A 14,549-nucleotide genomic window follows, 5' to 3' on the forward strand; every position below is an offset into this window, starting at 1 on the left:
TCATTTGGGGGTTTTGTGAGGAGACTCAGGAATGAGGGAGTGTCAAAGGCAAGACAGTTGCTCTGAGTATGTTCCTTTGTGGTTTTTTTTCCCAAGGACAGGATGGGAAATATTTTCCTGAAACTCCTAACACCTTCTGGGCAGTCTCATGCTGCTTATCTATGGCCGGAGGACAGCTGGTTCCCATAAAATTTTCCCTTACATGTAAAGGATCATGTCTTCTGAAAGTAATGATAGCTTTATCTCCTCCTTCCCTATCCTTATTCCTTTTATTTCTCTCTCTTGTCTAATTGCTCTGGCTAATGTTTCCAAAACTTTATTGAAGAGGAGTGGTGACAGTGGATGTCCTTTTCTTGTTCCTGATTTTAAAGTTAAAACTTTTAGTTTTTGCCCATTTACTATGATGTTTGCTGTTGGTTTGTCATTGACGGCTTTTATCAGAGGGAGGTAAAGACCACCTATTCATATTTTCTGTAGGGTTTTTTTTTTTTTTCATCATAAATGAGTGTTTTACTTTATCAGAAGGTTTTTCTGCATCTATTGAGATGATCATGTGAGCTTTGTCTTTGGGTCTATTGATATGGTGTATTACATTAATTGATTTGCACATACTCAACCAACCCTGCATTTCTGGGATGAACCCACTTGGTCATGATGTATAATCTTGATGATTTGCTGCATTCTGTTTTGTCGTATTTTATTGAGAATTTTTGCATCTATATTTATGAGGGAGATTGGCCTGTAGTTCTCTTTTTCTGTTGGGTCTTTGTCTGGTTTTGGTGTCAGGATAATACTTTTCTTCAAAAATGAGTTAGGAAGAATTCCTTCCCTTTCAACTTCAATAAAGAGTTTGAGCAAATTAGTGTTAGATCTTGCCTAAAAATTTCTCAAAGAAATTTTTCTTTGAGAATTTAACTGTGAATCCATCAGGACCTGGGCTTTTCTTTGTTGACAAGTTTTTTATTACATTTTCAATTTCATTGGCTGATATTGAGTATTTCAGGATTTTTATATCTTCTTGATTCAGCTTTGATAATTCATATATACCTAGGAAACCGTCTATTTCCTGTGTTTTCCATCCTATGAGGGTAAAGATTTTTGAAGTAGGTAATGATGATCTTCTGAATTTCTACAGGATCTGTAGTAATTTCATCCTTTTGTTCCTCATTGCATGAATTTGAATTTTTTCTTTCTTATTTTATTAAAATTTAGTCAGGTGCACATTATATAAACTTCATCTCAATCTGGAACATTGGGTTCATGTTTCTTACCTAATACAGGGAGTTCAATTCTACTCAGCTCCTTGGCTTTAAACATGGAACTATTGTAGATGAAATATAAGTGGAAAATAAAATGTGGCCTGAAAGTGCAAAGAAGTAGCTAAAGATAAACACTTTCATTTTCTGCTCCTGGTCTTAAAGATGACTATACTAGAATGAAGGAGGTCTAAACCTTAATTTTTCTTTGTGTCCTGAAATATTAGTTTTATTATGTTTTTATTTTCATTTTCAGTGATATAATGAGGAAGAACCTTTTCCCATTTAAACGTGGGAATTTTACAAGAACCTTTTGAAACAAGACAGTTTGAAATCAAGAGTCAGAACGAGTAATATTTGGAGTTAATTAACTTTTTCCTCCACCCACTATCACCACTTGAGGAAACAAGCATCTTTCTGAGATAGGTTTTCTTTCCTCAGATGGGCTGAGAGCCAGTGTAGCTAATCTGAGGAGTTAATCAGTGGTTCTTCTCATATCAAAACACTATTATCTCAATATGCTCCTCAATGTGCTTTTGGCAAACAGAGCTTATTTTTTTCTGGAATATTTCACAAACTCCGGAATAGCTGTGAAAAGCTTGTTGTAGGCAATTTAAAAAGATGTACAGAAATATATAATAAATCAGTATACATGGTAAATAACACTTCAGACCTAGGACCATTGACAGGCAAATGCATATGAGAAAATGGAAATTTCACATCTAAAAGGCTCATTCAAGAGATGCGGCCTGACTTCGAATCATCCATCAGAGATGATGTATCAGGCATTAGTCTTAGAGGTCAGTTTTCCAATGATGAGTAAATATACTGAAATTTAGCATAATTATGTGATAAATGGAGTTCCAGAGCCATGTAGCAATGGCATAAAGACAGAGGCAGAGTAAGGTCTCCTCATTTTCAAACATGTGCTTTCTCACTACATGAGCTAACTACAAAAAAGGTAAGTGATGATATACAATTACTCAATCCAATCTAGCTTAGTCTAAAATCTCCAATATTTTATTTAAACCACATAAAACTGAAGGATGAAAATCAAAATGGAAAAGTATTGCAGAGTGTTAGTATTCAGTTCATCCTGCTGTTAATACATATTTCTGCTGTACAGTGTATTCCTAAGTAATTCATCCTCCCCAAAGACATGAATGCTACGTGTTATGCTTTATATTTAACAGGACAAATTGTGGAAAGTAGATATGTGTGTAGAGATTTCCCTGAAGTGTCTGCTGAAGCATTGTGACAACTACCACATGCACTGATAACAAGGAGCTCTACATTCCGTGAAAGCAAAGGAGGTTTATTGAATACCACTGAGTCTCTTATAGAAATTTGTTGGGGAAGGGAGACTTAAAAATTTTGTGGATATGAAAATGTAATAATGGGCATAGGTGGGAATCTGAGAGTTTGGGAAGGCATAAAATTACAAAGATGTAGGGACTCCTTGGTCTCTCAGTGTACCCTGGAGAGGAACAGTGGCGGGTTCAATCGGGGCATTTATTTATACTCTTGCATAGTTAGCACCATAAGACAAGGTTGCCGAGGGACTAATGACTGAATGGTCCAGGCAGGATGCTTTTCTCAAGACTGAGAGAGTTGACTGCTTGAGGCACTCTGGTTCTGTCCTGCCCTCCCACATATGACCAATTTCCAGCTTCAGTGCTTACAACACAAAGATAGTGAAAGAAATGGTAGAATTTTTACATCATTCATCCCCCCACCGCGCCCCACTAGGATTGACTACGTTAAACACAGTTAGCAATTACTGTAGGCATGTCTGGTACTCTTTCTAAACAGGAAGGAGGAAGTCTTCTCTTGAAAAGTATTTTTGCAAGTCTATTGAAGAATGCAGCTCATAGCTTTGCTATTAAGATGAGCTGAGGTTACCTTCATCCTCTTTATTTTGTATTTATTCTGGAAAATTCTTTCAAGCAGAGAAGAGTGTGCACAGGTTAATAACCTCAGTGTTTCTTTTAGGTAGAGTCAATGAATTTTCTTCTGCGAGCATGTTTTTTTTTGGTAGACAGCCTTCTCAGGACAGTAGGATAGCTCAAATAAACAGACATCCCTTCCCTGAAAACAATTCAGGAACACTTTTCCTAAGACCCTAAAATTGTTTTGTCTACAGATCTTAAATTACTATATAAAAGGCTGTGCTCACTGTCTTACATATTTAAGTAGTAAACACTCACTTTCACCCACTGAAATCTTAAACTATGTGTTCTGAGCTTTTCTTTATTGAAGACGTCACTGAGTCACTTGTAAAGCAGAACCCTCCCATCTTATAGTAAGCTGTTAAACTAGACCTTTTCGATTAACAGATTATTTTGGTGTCTCTTGAGAGGGTTGGCAGCTGCCACTACTAACAGCAGAGGGGTTTTCAGCCAAAGAACTTGCAACCACTATGTTGCACGTTAAATTACGTTTTTATTTTCATTTTCAGTGATAAAATGAGGAAGAACATTTTCCCATTTAAACATGGGTGGCCTCAGAATTTTACAAGAACCTTTTGAAAGGTTATATTACTCACAACCCTAATGATCTTGTTCAGTTTTACTTTTTCATGTGTCACTTTCTCATGTGACAAAATCATACACAAAGTGCTTTTTTGTTGCAGACAAATAATCTTAAATACTATTTTCTGTCCCTTCTGATGACCAGTCCATCGGACCAACAAAATGAAACTGCTGGATTCTTAAGCTCTCCTGAGCTATGGTTCCCTGCTCCCCCACTTAATACTCAGCCTAGAAACACTGCTTTTCTTAGATACTACAGAGGCCTCAGCGCCCTCCAAACTCCACTTACCGATGTTCTTTCCTCTTGTAGGGACAGGTGGATGTTCTGCTGAGATCAGAATAGAACCCAGAATAGAAGACAAGTTACACTGAAGTCCTGCTCTGCCTGATCACACTGAGATCTGAGTTCATCCTTATGGGATCTATTCTCTGGTAGCTGATGTGAAGCAATGTAAGGAGCAATTCTATCCCCAATTCTAAGTGTGAGGTGTATATGGGGACTAGTCCCCTTTCATTAGGAATTTCCCTACCTCTACCAAGTGCACAGCTAAGCACTGTGGTTTGAGATGAAGAGGGGAGATACTGCCATATCTCTGATTAGATGTATCACTTTATTTTTTTCCTGCTCTGTAAACTGAACAGGGTCAAAAGAGACAGAGTGAAGATGGACCCTGGGTGTGTAACATGTGAATCTCCTCAGGGCTTCACACTTGTCTTAGCACCTTTTTGTTAATGTCTTAAATTCTTTATAAATTTTTATGAAAGGATTGGGTGTTTTCACTTTGAACTTGGTTTTGTAAATTCCAAACTTGAGGAATAGGAGTTATTTTTCCTTAACTTCTATTCTACACAACATGCTCCTTTAGGAGAGCCTTAAAATTTAATATTAAATGTAAAATATTTATCTAAAACTCTATACAATATTGCACTTTTGTTGAATATATGACTTCCTATCTTGCTTAAAAAGAAAAAACCCAGAAAATCCAAATATAGATACTATAACTCTGCATGGTGAATACTCTTTTTAAATCACTTTATCTCTATTCTTTTTGAATCAAAGCAAAAATAACCCTGGTTAGGAAGATGCCATCTACACATATCATATTAGCATGGTTTTTATTTTATATTTTTGCTTAATTGGGTAAAATATTATCAGTGAATATGACAAATTTTAATATTTTTTTGAAATATACATTAACAAAAATAAGACAAATGCCCCAACAGGAAAAAAAAAAAAAAACCCACAAATAGTCCCCTATCATGTAAAGCAGCAATCATATTTTAAAAAGAAAAGGAAATTTATGCAAGGAAGTATTTTATCTGCCAATCAATTATGAAGTAATTGGAAAATATAAAAATTCCTTCAACTTAGCCAATGTTCATTCACATTCATTGCTTCTCCCAGTAACATTGGATACAAAATACATGCTCTGAAGCTTCATGTTATTTATTCCAGCTTAATTGATGATCTCATTTGAAGTAATCTACCCTAATGAAATAATCATAGATGCTGTCAAATATTTATATACAGAAATATAGCAATGCTGTCTGGGAGTTGTTATTATGACACTAAAGATGACAAAATAATCAGAGATATAGTTGGTCCACAACTCATATACAAAGACATTTAGTGTAGTTTTATTCATAAGAAAGTTCTTACCTTTGCATATAATGTTTTCTTGAAAAGATATATGTAGTCTGCATTTCAGCAAAATGATGAACAACTTACATATAATAAAGAGGTTTCTATTCCATGAGAACTAGAAATATCATGAATCTGAAATAAAATCTTATCAAAGTTATAGTTTCACTGAAATATTTCTAGGTATCATTTTTTATTTTAACTTGTTTTTAAGGATGATAACTTTTCTTACCAGTATCTGTTCTTTATTCATATATTTTTCACACAGTGAAAGAAGAGTAAATAAAAAATATAATAAAATAATTAAATGTACAAACTTTCAGAACCAAATAGAATAGGCAGTGTAATTATTCATTATACAATTAACCTGTATTCAGTATTTAATTCAGCATAAAACTGTTGATGTAGAAGTAGTAGGGTATATTACAGAGCATCTACATTTTTTAAAAATCAAATATTTCTTATCAAGGACCACTTGTATGTAAAACAAAGTATGTAACATAAATTTTGCATTTTGAGAATTAAAAATATTCCACAGGAAAGCATTTCACTTCTTTAGTTGATTTGGAACAGCTATTGCAAGTGGAGAAAATTCTAGCTCATTGGTTTTATGGGCAATATATATAATCTTGACTACTGTGGGAAGTGTTGAACAGTCATTCCTATGATATGTGGACCTAAAGGCTTATGGACATGGGGAAGACCGTTTCCCTGAAAATACCATGTTCTACAACTTTTTGGATTTGCCTCTGGAAGCACAGGAGCAGACTAAATTTGTGACTGAGGTGGCATTTCTGATTGTGCAAACAGTGCCTTTCAAGGCAAATTATTCTCTACGGCCTGATAAAATTAATGTATAGCACTATGTATTAACAACGTGCACTTAAAAATGTTGGATACAGATAAATTGACAAAGAATAAATACACAGAAAATTACTGGAATTTTTGTTGCTCTGTTTTTAGGATATTATCATAAATGATAAGTTTCTGTACATTCCTTTAGTAGTGTCTGTTATAAACTATACCATCAACTTATTATAAATGTTTATTAGTTCTCCTATCTCTTGTAAGCTCCTTAAGGGCCAAAAATTTTTCCATTATATTCTCTTGTATTCTCAGGTCTTAAAATAATAGAGGCAATTGTTATGTGCTCTGTAAATACTTATTAAATAAACAAATAAATAAGAAAATAAAGAGTTTTACTGTAAGTGTGATTGAGCTCCAGGCTAAGAAATCAAGAAATCTGCTTAAAACAAATTTTCATAGCCTAATTTTGCTATGGTATAAGTAATGAACTTTCCATAATTAGCCCTGTTGTTCCACGCACCCAGTCTTAGTCATGCCAAACTATTCATGGTAGTTACATTATTCTGAAAATTAGATATATATATATATATTAGGTGTATTCCTAGAGATTAGACAATATTATTTTACAAAATAATTGTGTAATAAATATTCTAAATATATCAAAAGAACAACCTTTTCTCTACTATCTTGGATTCTGTTTTTGGAACTAGTTAATTAAATTGACAAAAAACAGAAAATAAAGATAAAAATACAGAAATTTTATTTTATGTTAATATTTTCATAGGCACAAAGTCCTCACAGAATTTATAAAAACACTTAGAGAAGAAATTAAACTTGAAATCTCATATACCATTTTAACAAAGGGCAATATAACTTTTAGAGAAGACTGAGAAATACATGATAAATGAGGCCTGTTTAGTTAAGCTTGCTGTGCAAGCTCATTTCAGTGCTGCTTCCAGTGTTCTTGGTGTCCAAAATGGGAATTTATGTCACTTTTACAAAGGGAAATTTATGCTTCTGCTTTTATGCAGGAGAGGGTAGAAGAGACGGCTTGTCCTGTGATTATTGTTTCTCAGTTACTCTCAATATCAAATAATTCTGAGTCTAAAAACTTTGGGTGTGGCATAGTTTCATCTGCTTATTTTTATTTTTGGGATCTTTATAGAAATTTCCATATAAAAAAGTTTATTTGATATCTATGGAGAGAAGATTTAATCTAGTGGCTGAGAAATAAGAAATCTGTAAAGACAGAAGGCCACAGAATATAAATAGAATAATAAGTTTGAAAATAATATAAATCTAAAAAAAAAAAAAAAGAAAATAATATAAATCTAAGAACATTTCCTCATATACCATTGAAATATTCTCTCAAACCTGGGAATACAACAGCCAAATAAAATATCTGAATCTCATCTATCTGATGGAAAGAATTAAGCTTTTCCTTAAAAGATACATTTAAACAATTCTCCAAATGCAATTTACACAAAAGCATTAGTTTTCACCAAGGATTAGTATATGTAGGAGGGTAGCAGTCAGTGTATCTAGGAGGGTAGCGGATGTGACACTAAGAACTTCTGATTTGAGTGCTCCAAAGTTTACATTGTGGCATCAATTCTTTTTTCCATTACCACAGAAATTTAGAATTACCTTTTCCAATCCATAACTTGCAAAACATTGGAAAATATTCTCAACACTGAAAACATTTGAATTTAAAACATTCAAGCAAGTTCTGTATGATTCCTACATGGTACACTTTGCCTGATCACTTTGTAGACAAATAAGCCTGAATTTGTATTTTGGCTACAATTTAAAGTAGAGAACCAAACATCTACGTTTACTCCATCCTCATAATAAAAGTATAATTCTTTATATCCCATGTCACCTCATAGGATATAAACTCCAAATCATTTATGGACAAAGTTAGTTTAGAACCTATTGCTTATCAAGTTTGATTTTGGTGATTTTTTCAACTATTATAGTGACAGCTGTGTACTTTCATTTTTTATAAGTTCCATAATAACTGATACCTAAGGCCTATAGTCTGATTTTGGCAATTATAAATCTTTCTTTAACTCCATGATCAAGCTAGTTTGGATTTTTTATCTACCAGTATGTAATTTGTGGCATTACATAGCTTAATTAAGGAAACAGCTATGTTGTATATAAACCAAAATATTTGGTAAGTGTGTATGTTTATGCCATAAATGTTAGTGCCAAAACCACTTATGATTTCCATGAGAAGTGTGAAGACACCATGTATAGAAGCATATCACAGGGTTTAATAATGCTGTCTTGATGCATCTCCTTGGAAGGACCTAGTATCTTGTCTATTTTTAATACAAGGGGAAAGGTCCCACTCAATTGACATTACCTAAGCAAGGGATAGCCCTTTCTCAGAGGATTCCCTAGGTTTAATTCTCCCACCAGAAGTAGAGACAGGTTGATATCACTTGACAAATCACACACACTACTCTCTTCCATTCATCTATCTTTTGTAATTTTTCCACAAGGTGCTTCCACTGACAGGATTGAAACTAGCTCAAATGATTTGTAATCTCTATATAGGTAACCAGCAATCAGGTTGATTAATTAATTTTAATAAAGAGTAAAGAATTTATTCTTGACTCATTTAAAAACAATGAAACAAATAAAAGTAAAGTTTAAGAGTAGCAAGACAATGTTTGAAAGAGACCCCAGAGTGAAGAAATGAATCCAGAACAGGGAACACTGAGACAAGATGTTGCCAGTCAGCCTTTCAGTAAATGGGAGGATAAAAAACAGGGTTGGGCTGAATTATTTTATTTTATTTTATTTTATTTTATTTTATTTTATTTTATTTTATTTTATTTTGGTACCAGGAATCAAACTGAAGACCTTGAGTTTACCAGGCAGATGCGGTGCTGCTGAGCTATCTCCCTGGCTCTGAATTACTTTAAAAGTTAAAAAAAACAAAAAAACAAAAAACAAAAAAACCTCTCTTTCATTCTTATAGAAGAAAGAGCAGGACTTCACAAGTAGAAAAAAGTAAATAAAAATGAAGTCATTGATCCATGATCTTGGAAAATGCTGTCTGTATCTCAGTGTTATGTACTTCTGGAGCCTGTGAATTGACTCTTGGGTCTATCAGTTGGAGGTCACCTGTAGGAACAGGTTTCCAATTGTTCGGAAAATGTTGGTATGTATCTACTTTTCTGTAGATCCCATGAATCAAGGAGGAACTTTCTTTTATTCTGATGTTACAGTACTGCATAGGAAGTTACACTACTTGCCAAAGACCTTACCAGAGACTCCATTCTCTTCTTGTAACTCCATTCTCTTCTTGTAACTCCATTTTTAAAAGTCACTTGAGTTCACTTAAACTGTAGATAACCTTATTCCTTCATCCCCTCCCTTGTACCTAACCTTAAACCCACTAGGAAAATACAGAGCAATAGAATAGGAAAAAATAGTTAGAACAAACTGAGAAGTAAGCTAAATGTTAAACCACAATGTCCACCTAATGTCTGCCTGATCAGCAGCTTTGGGGAAATGCAAACCTTGTGTCAATTATGTGACATTCTTGTAAAATTCCCAAAAATGAGTGAATGTGGTAATGTGGTTACTATGGAAAACTAAAAGGTGTTTAAACTGGAGGTGAAGTCCACCCAGGGCCAACATTTTTCTGGCTTCTTGTCAGATTGTTGATTACCAGCTTAATACAGTTTTGTTTGCTCCTACATTCAGTTTCTCATGAGTGCTTTCTCACTGATCTGCCGCAACACTAAGAACTTGATGAAGAATGGATCTGGTTGAAAAAGATGGCAAGGTTTATTTGATCTGTGATCATATGATAAAAAAATTAGTAGTTAGTTCTAGTTTAGAAATAATCATAGAATCAAATTGCTCACTTAGGTCTCACAGTGCACATTCAACACAAAAATAGAAAGTGCAGAGATGCCAGTAGGCACACAGTTTGCAAAAGTGATTTGGTTTGGGTATTTTTTGTATTTATTAATTTATTTACCTTCACTTTTCACCTCTTTAGATTTATTTTTTAGAATTTTTATTAGTACATGCTTGCAGTACATAATGATGTCATTTATCATGAGGAGTTGGTACATATGCATAACACATCTCAAATCTTTCTTTGCTCTCTACCATCCTCTACCTCCCTGCTCTTTCCGTTGCTTGATACCCTTCCCATTTGCAAAAGGTCTATTTGCATATTCTTTTAAATTATTTTTCATCCCCCCATCTCTTGTTCCCCTTCCCATTTGAAAATATCTCCCTATTTCCTGTTATCTCTCTTTTATTTGTTCTTTATTTATATTTGTGGTTTCTCACCAAAAAAATCATGCAGTATTTAAACTGTGTCTGATTTATTTCCCTTAATACTTTTGTCTTGAGTTTCATCTATTTACTTATGAATCACTTAATTTCATCTTTATGTCACAGTAGTTCTCTATTGTATATAAATACCACATTTTCTTCATCCATTCAACTGTTGATAAGCACATGGGTTGTTTCCAAAATTTGTCTATTATAAATTGTGCCACTGTGAACATGTGTATAGATCTATCATTGTAATGTGATATCTTTGACTCTTTGGGGAAGAAACCCAGAGATGAAATAGCTGGGTCCAGTGAAATTTCTAGTTTTAGTTTTTTGAGGATTCGGCATACTGCTTTCCATAGTGATTAGACTCAGTTACACTCCCATCAATCATCTAGAAAGGTTCCTTTTCTCTCCAATACTTTATTTGGTTTCTTGATGATATCAGCTCTTTCAGGGGGTTACATTTCTCTCATGGTCACTGATGTTGAACATTTTTTATGTATTTATTAGCCATTTACCTCATATCATCTAATTGGAATATTTTCAGCCATTATTAGGGCCAGGACCATATAAGTCCAGTTTCTTGACACATATGTCTTAAATAACTTTTCTATGACTACCTGTATTTTCATATTCTAATTTCATATTCCATTTCCAGTTTCATATTTTCCAAGTTACTCTAGTCCTGCGAATGACAGGAGGTACGAAAATTTGAGTATCACAGAGTTTTTGCAAGCAAGTGATTAATATCTTCCATTAATAATTTCTTTAATCATTAGGAAGTATTGTAAAAACTATGTGCCAATAAATAGGAAAGTTGAGAGAAAATAGATGAATTTCTAGATATACCACCTACCAAAATTGAACCAATGTGAAAGAAAGAAAAAAAATTTTTTTTTTATTTTAAAGAGAGTAGTACATGAGAAACAAACAAACAAACAAATGGAACAGTAACAGTATACTAGTATCACGAATATAAACAAATCAAAGTGCAAACATTCAAAGTAATACAGGGTCTTAGGACAAATTAATACAAATCAACAGTAGTTGCTATGTTGCATACCGCTATCCTCAACTACATTGCTCAGATTATCAGATGTAAGAAAGAAAGATTGTTCAAACCATTAAAGAGATTAAGAAAATAATTCTTCAATAAAACATTAGAAATATTAGAGAGTTTCACTAGACAAGACAGTAGGAGTTCATCATTGCAATTCCATTGCATATTGTTACCTTCAAATCAGTTGCTCAGACCACCAAACACAAGCATGCAAAGTCGATCAGAACATAAAAAATTGTGAGCATTCACTGTTCATTTCAATACACCATCAGACAACAGCAATACAGTCATCGCAGCTATTCATATAAATATTTACGTTTTGCCTTCCTTCTTTCTTTTTTCTTCATTCCATCATCCCAGTCATTCCTTCCTTTGAGCAATTTCTTTCCCTTTCCAATCGTCTATTGTACGTTTTGAGTTTTATCTAGTCTTTCAATTTCCTACACTAAGGAGACAATATGCTGTTTACACATGTGGGTCCAATTTATTTCACTTATGAGTATGGTCTCTAGTTGCATCAATTTACTTACAAAAGCCTCAAGTTTATCTTTTTCAATAGCTGAGTAATACTCCATTGTGTAAAAATACCACAACATTTTTATCCATTCCTCAGTGGATGGGCACCTGGGTTGTTTCCAAGATTTAGCTATAACAAATTGTGCTGCTATAAACATGGGTGCACATATATCACTGTGGTATGATGTTTTTAATTCTCTGGGAAAATACCTAGAGGGGGAATAGCTAGTTTAAATGGGATTTCTAATGCTAGTTTTGTGATGAATCACCAAATTGATTTCCACAGTGGTTTCACCAATCTACACTCCCACCAGCAGTGGAGTAAGGTTCCTTTCTCCCCACAGCCTCTCCAGCATTTGTTATTGGTTGATTTCTCGATGATAGCCATTCTTTCTGGAGTGAGATGGAATCTCACTGTTTTAATTTGCATTTCTTGCATAGCTAATGACGTTGAACATTTTTTCATGTATTTATTCACCATTAGTATCTCTTCATTAGAGAAGTGTGTATTCATCTCACATGCCCATTTTTTGATTGGGTCTTTGAATTTGGAAGAGCTGATTTTTTTAAATTCTTTATGTGTCTTAGATAGAAGTCCTTTGTCTGAGGGGCAGTTGGCTACAATTTCTTCCCAACTCGTGGGTTTTCTTTTTACCTTATTGGTGATTTCTTTAGATGTGCAAAAACACTTGAATAAGATGAGATCCCAGTTGTTGAGTCTTTGAAGTATTTCCCGTCCAGTTTGTTTTTATTCTTTTCCATGAACTCTCTGCCTACCCCAATGTCCTCAATATTTTTACCTACTTTCTCTTCCAATAAATTTAGTGTTTCTGTCTTAATATTTAGATCTTTGATCCATTTTGACTTTAATTTAGTGCATGGTGAAAGACATGGTCGAGTTTTAGTCTTCGGCATGTGGAAAGCCAGTTTTTCCAGCACCATTTATTAAAGAGGCTAGCTTTCTTCCATTGAACATATTCAGCCCCTTTGTCAAAGATAAGGTGACTGAGTGTGTTTCTAGTTGTATCTGTATCTTCTAGTCTGTTCCATTGATCTTCAGGTCTGCTGTTGTGCCAGTACCATGCTGATTTTATCCCAGTAGCTTTAATATAATTTTAAGTCAGGATCTGTGGTGCCTCCTGCCTTTCATTTGTTTCCCAAGACTGCTTTTGCTATTCTAGGCCTCTTCTGCTTCCAGATGAACTTTAGGAGTGTTTTCTGTAGGTCTATGAGGTATACTAATGGTATTTTAAATGGGATCTCATTGAATCTGTACAATTTTGAGAGTATGGCTATTCTCACAACGTTGTTTTTTCCTATCCATGAGCAAAGAATATCTTTCCATTTTCTGATATCCTCTTTGATCTTTTTTTTCAGAGTAGGATAATTTTCACTGTATAGATCTTTTACTTCTTTGTTAGATTGATTCCTAAGTATTTCATCTTTTTAGATGCTATCGTGAAAGGCGTGGTTTCCCTATTTCTCTCTCAGTCTGTTTGTTAATTGTGTACAGGAATGCTATTGACTTTTGAGTGTTAATTTTGTATCCAGCTACGCTACTGAATTTGGTTATTAAATCCATGAGCCTTTCGGTGGAGTTTTGGGGGTCTTCTACATAAAGTATCATGTCATCTGCGAATAGTGACAATTTCAATTCTTCCTTTCCTATCCTTATTCCTTTTATTTCTCTCTCTTGTCTAACTGCTCTAGCCAATATTTCCAGAGCTATAATGAATAGTAGTGGTGATAGTGGACATCCTTGTCTTGTTTCTTATTTTAAAGTGAAAGCTTTCAATTTTTCAGCATTTACTATGGTGTTAGCTGTTTGGTTACCATAGATGGCTTTTATCAGCTTGAGGTAAAGACCATCTATTCCTATTTTCTGTAGGGTTTTCAACATGAATGAGTGTTAGACTTTATCAAAGGCTTTTTCTGCATCAATGGATATGATCATGTGATTTTTGTTCTTAGCTCAATTGACATGGTGTATTTCATTGATTGATTGGTGTATATTGAACCATCCCTGTATTCTTGCTATGAATCACACTTGGTCATGGTGTATAATCTTCTTGATGATTTGTTGTATTCTGTTTGCTAGTATTCCATTGAGAATTTTTGCAACTATATTCATTAGGGAGATTGGTCTGTAGTTCTCTTTCTTGGCTGGGTTTTTCTCTGGTTTTGGTATCAGAATTATACTTGCCTCCAGGAATGAAGAAAGTTCCTTCCCTTTCAATTTCATTAAAGAGTTTGAGAAGAATTGGTGTGAAATTTTCCCTAAGTTGTTTGTAGAATTCAGCTTTGAATCCATCAGCACTCGGGCTTTTCTTCATTGGCAAGTTTGTAATTACATTCTCAATTTCACTAGCTGATACTGAGTTGTTCAGGAATTTTATTTCTCTTCCTTCAGCTTTGGTAATTCA

This window comes from Chinchilla lanigera, unplaced genomic scaffold, assembly GCF_000276665.1.
Source record: "Chinchilla lanigera isolate Chin_1 unplaced genomic scaffold, ChiLan1.0 scaffold00039, whole genome shotgun sequence".
In the NCBI taxonomy this organism is placed as follows: domain Eukaryota; kingdom Metazoa; phylum Chordata; class Mammalia; order Rodentia; family Chinchillidae; genus Chinchilla; species Chinchilla lanigera.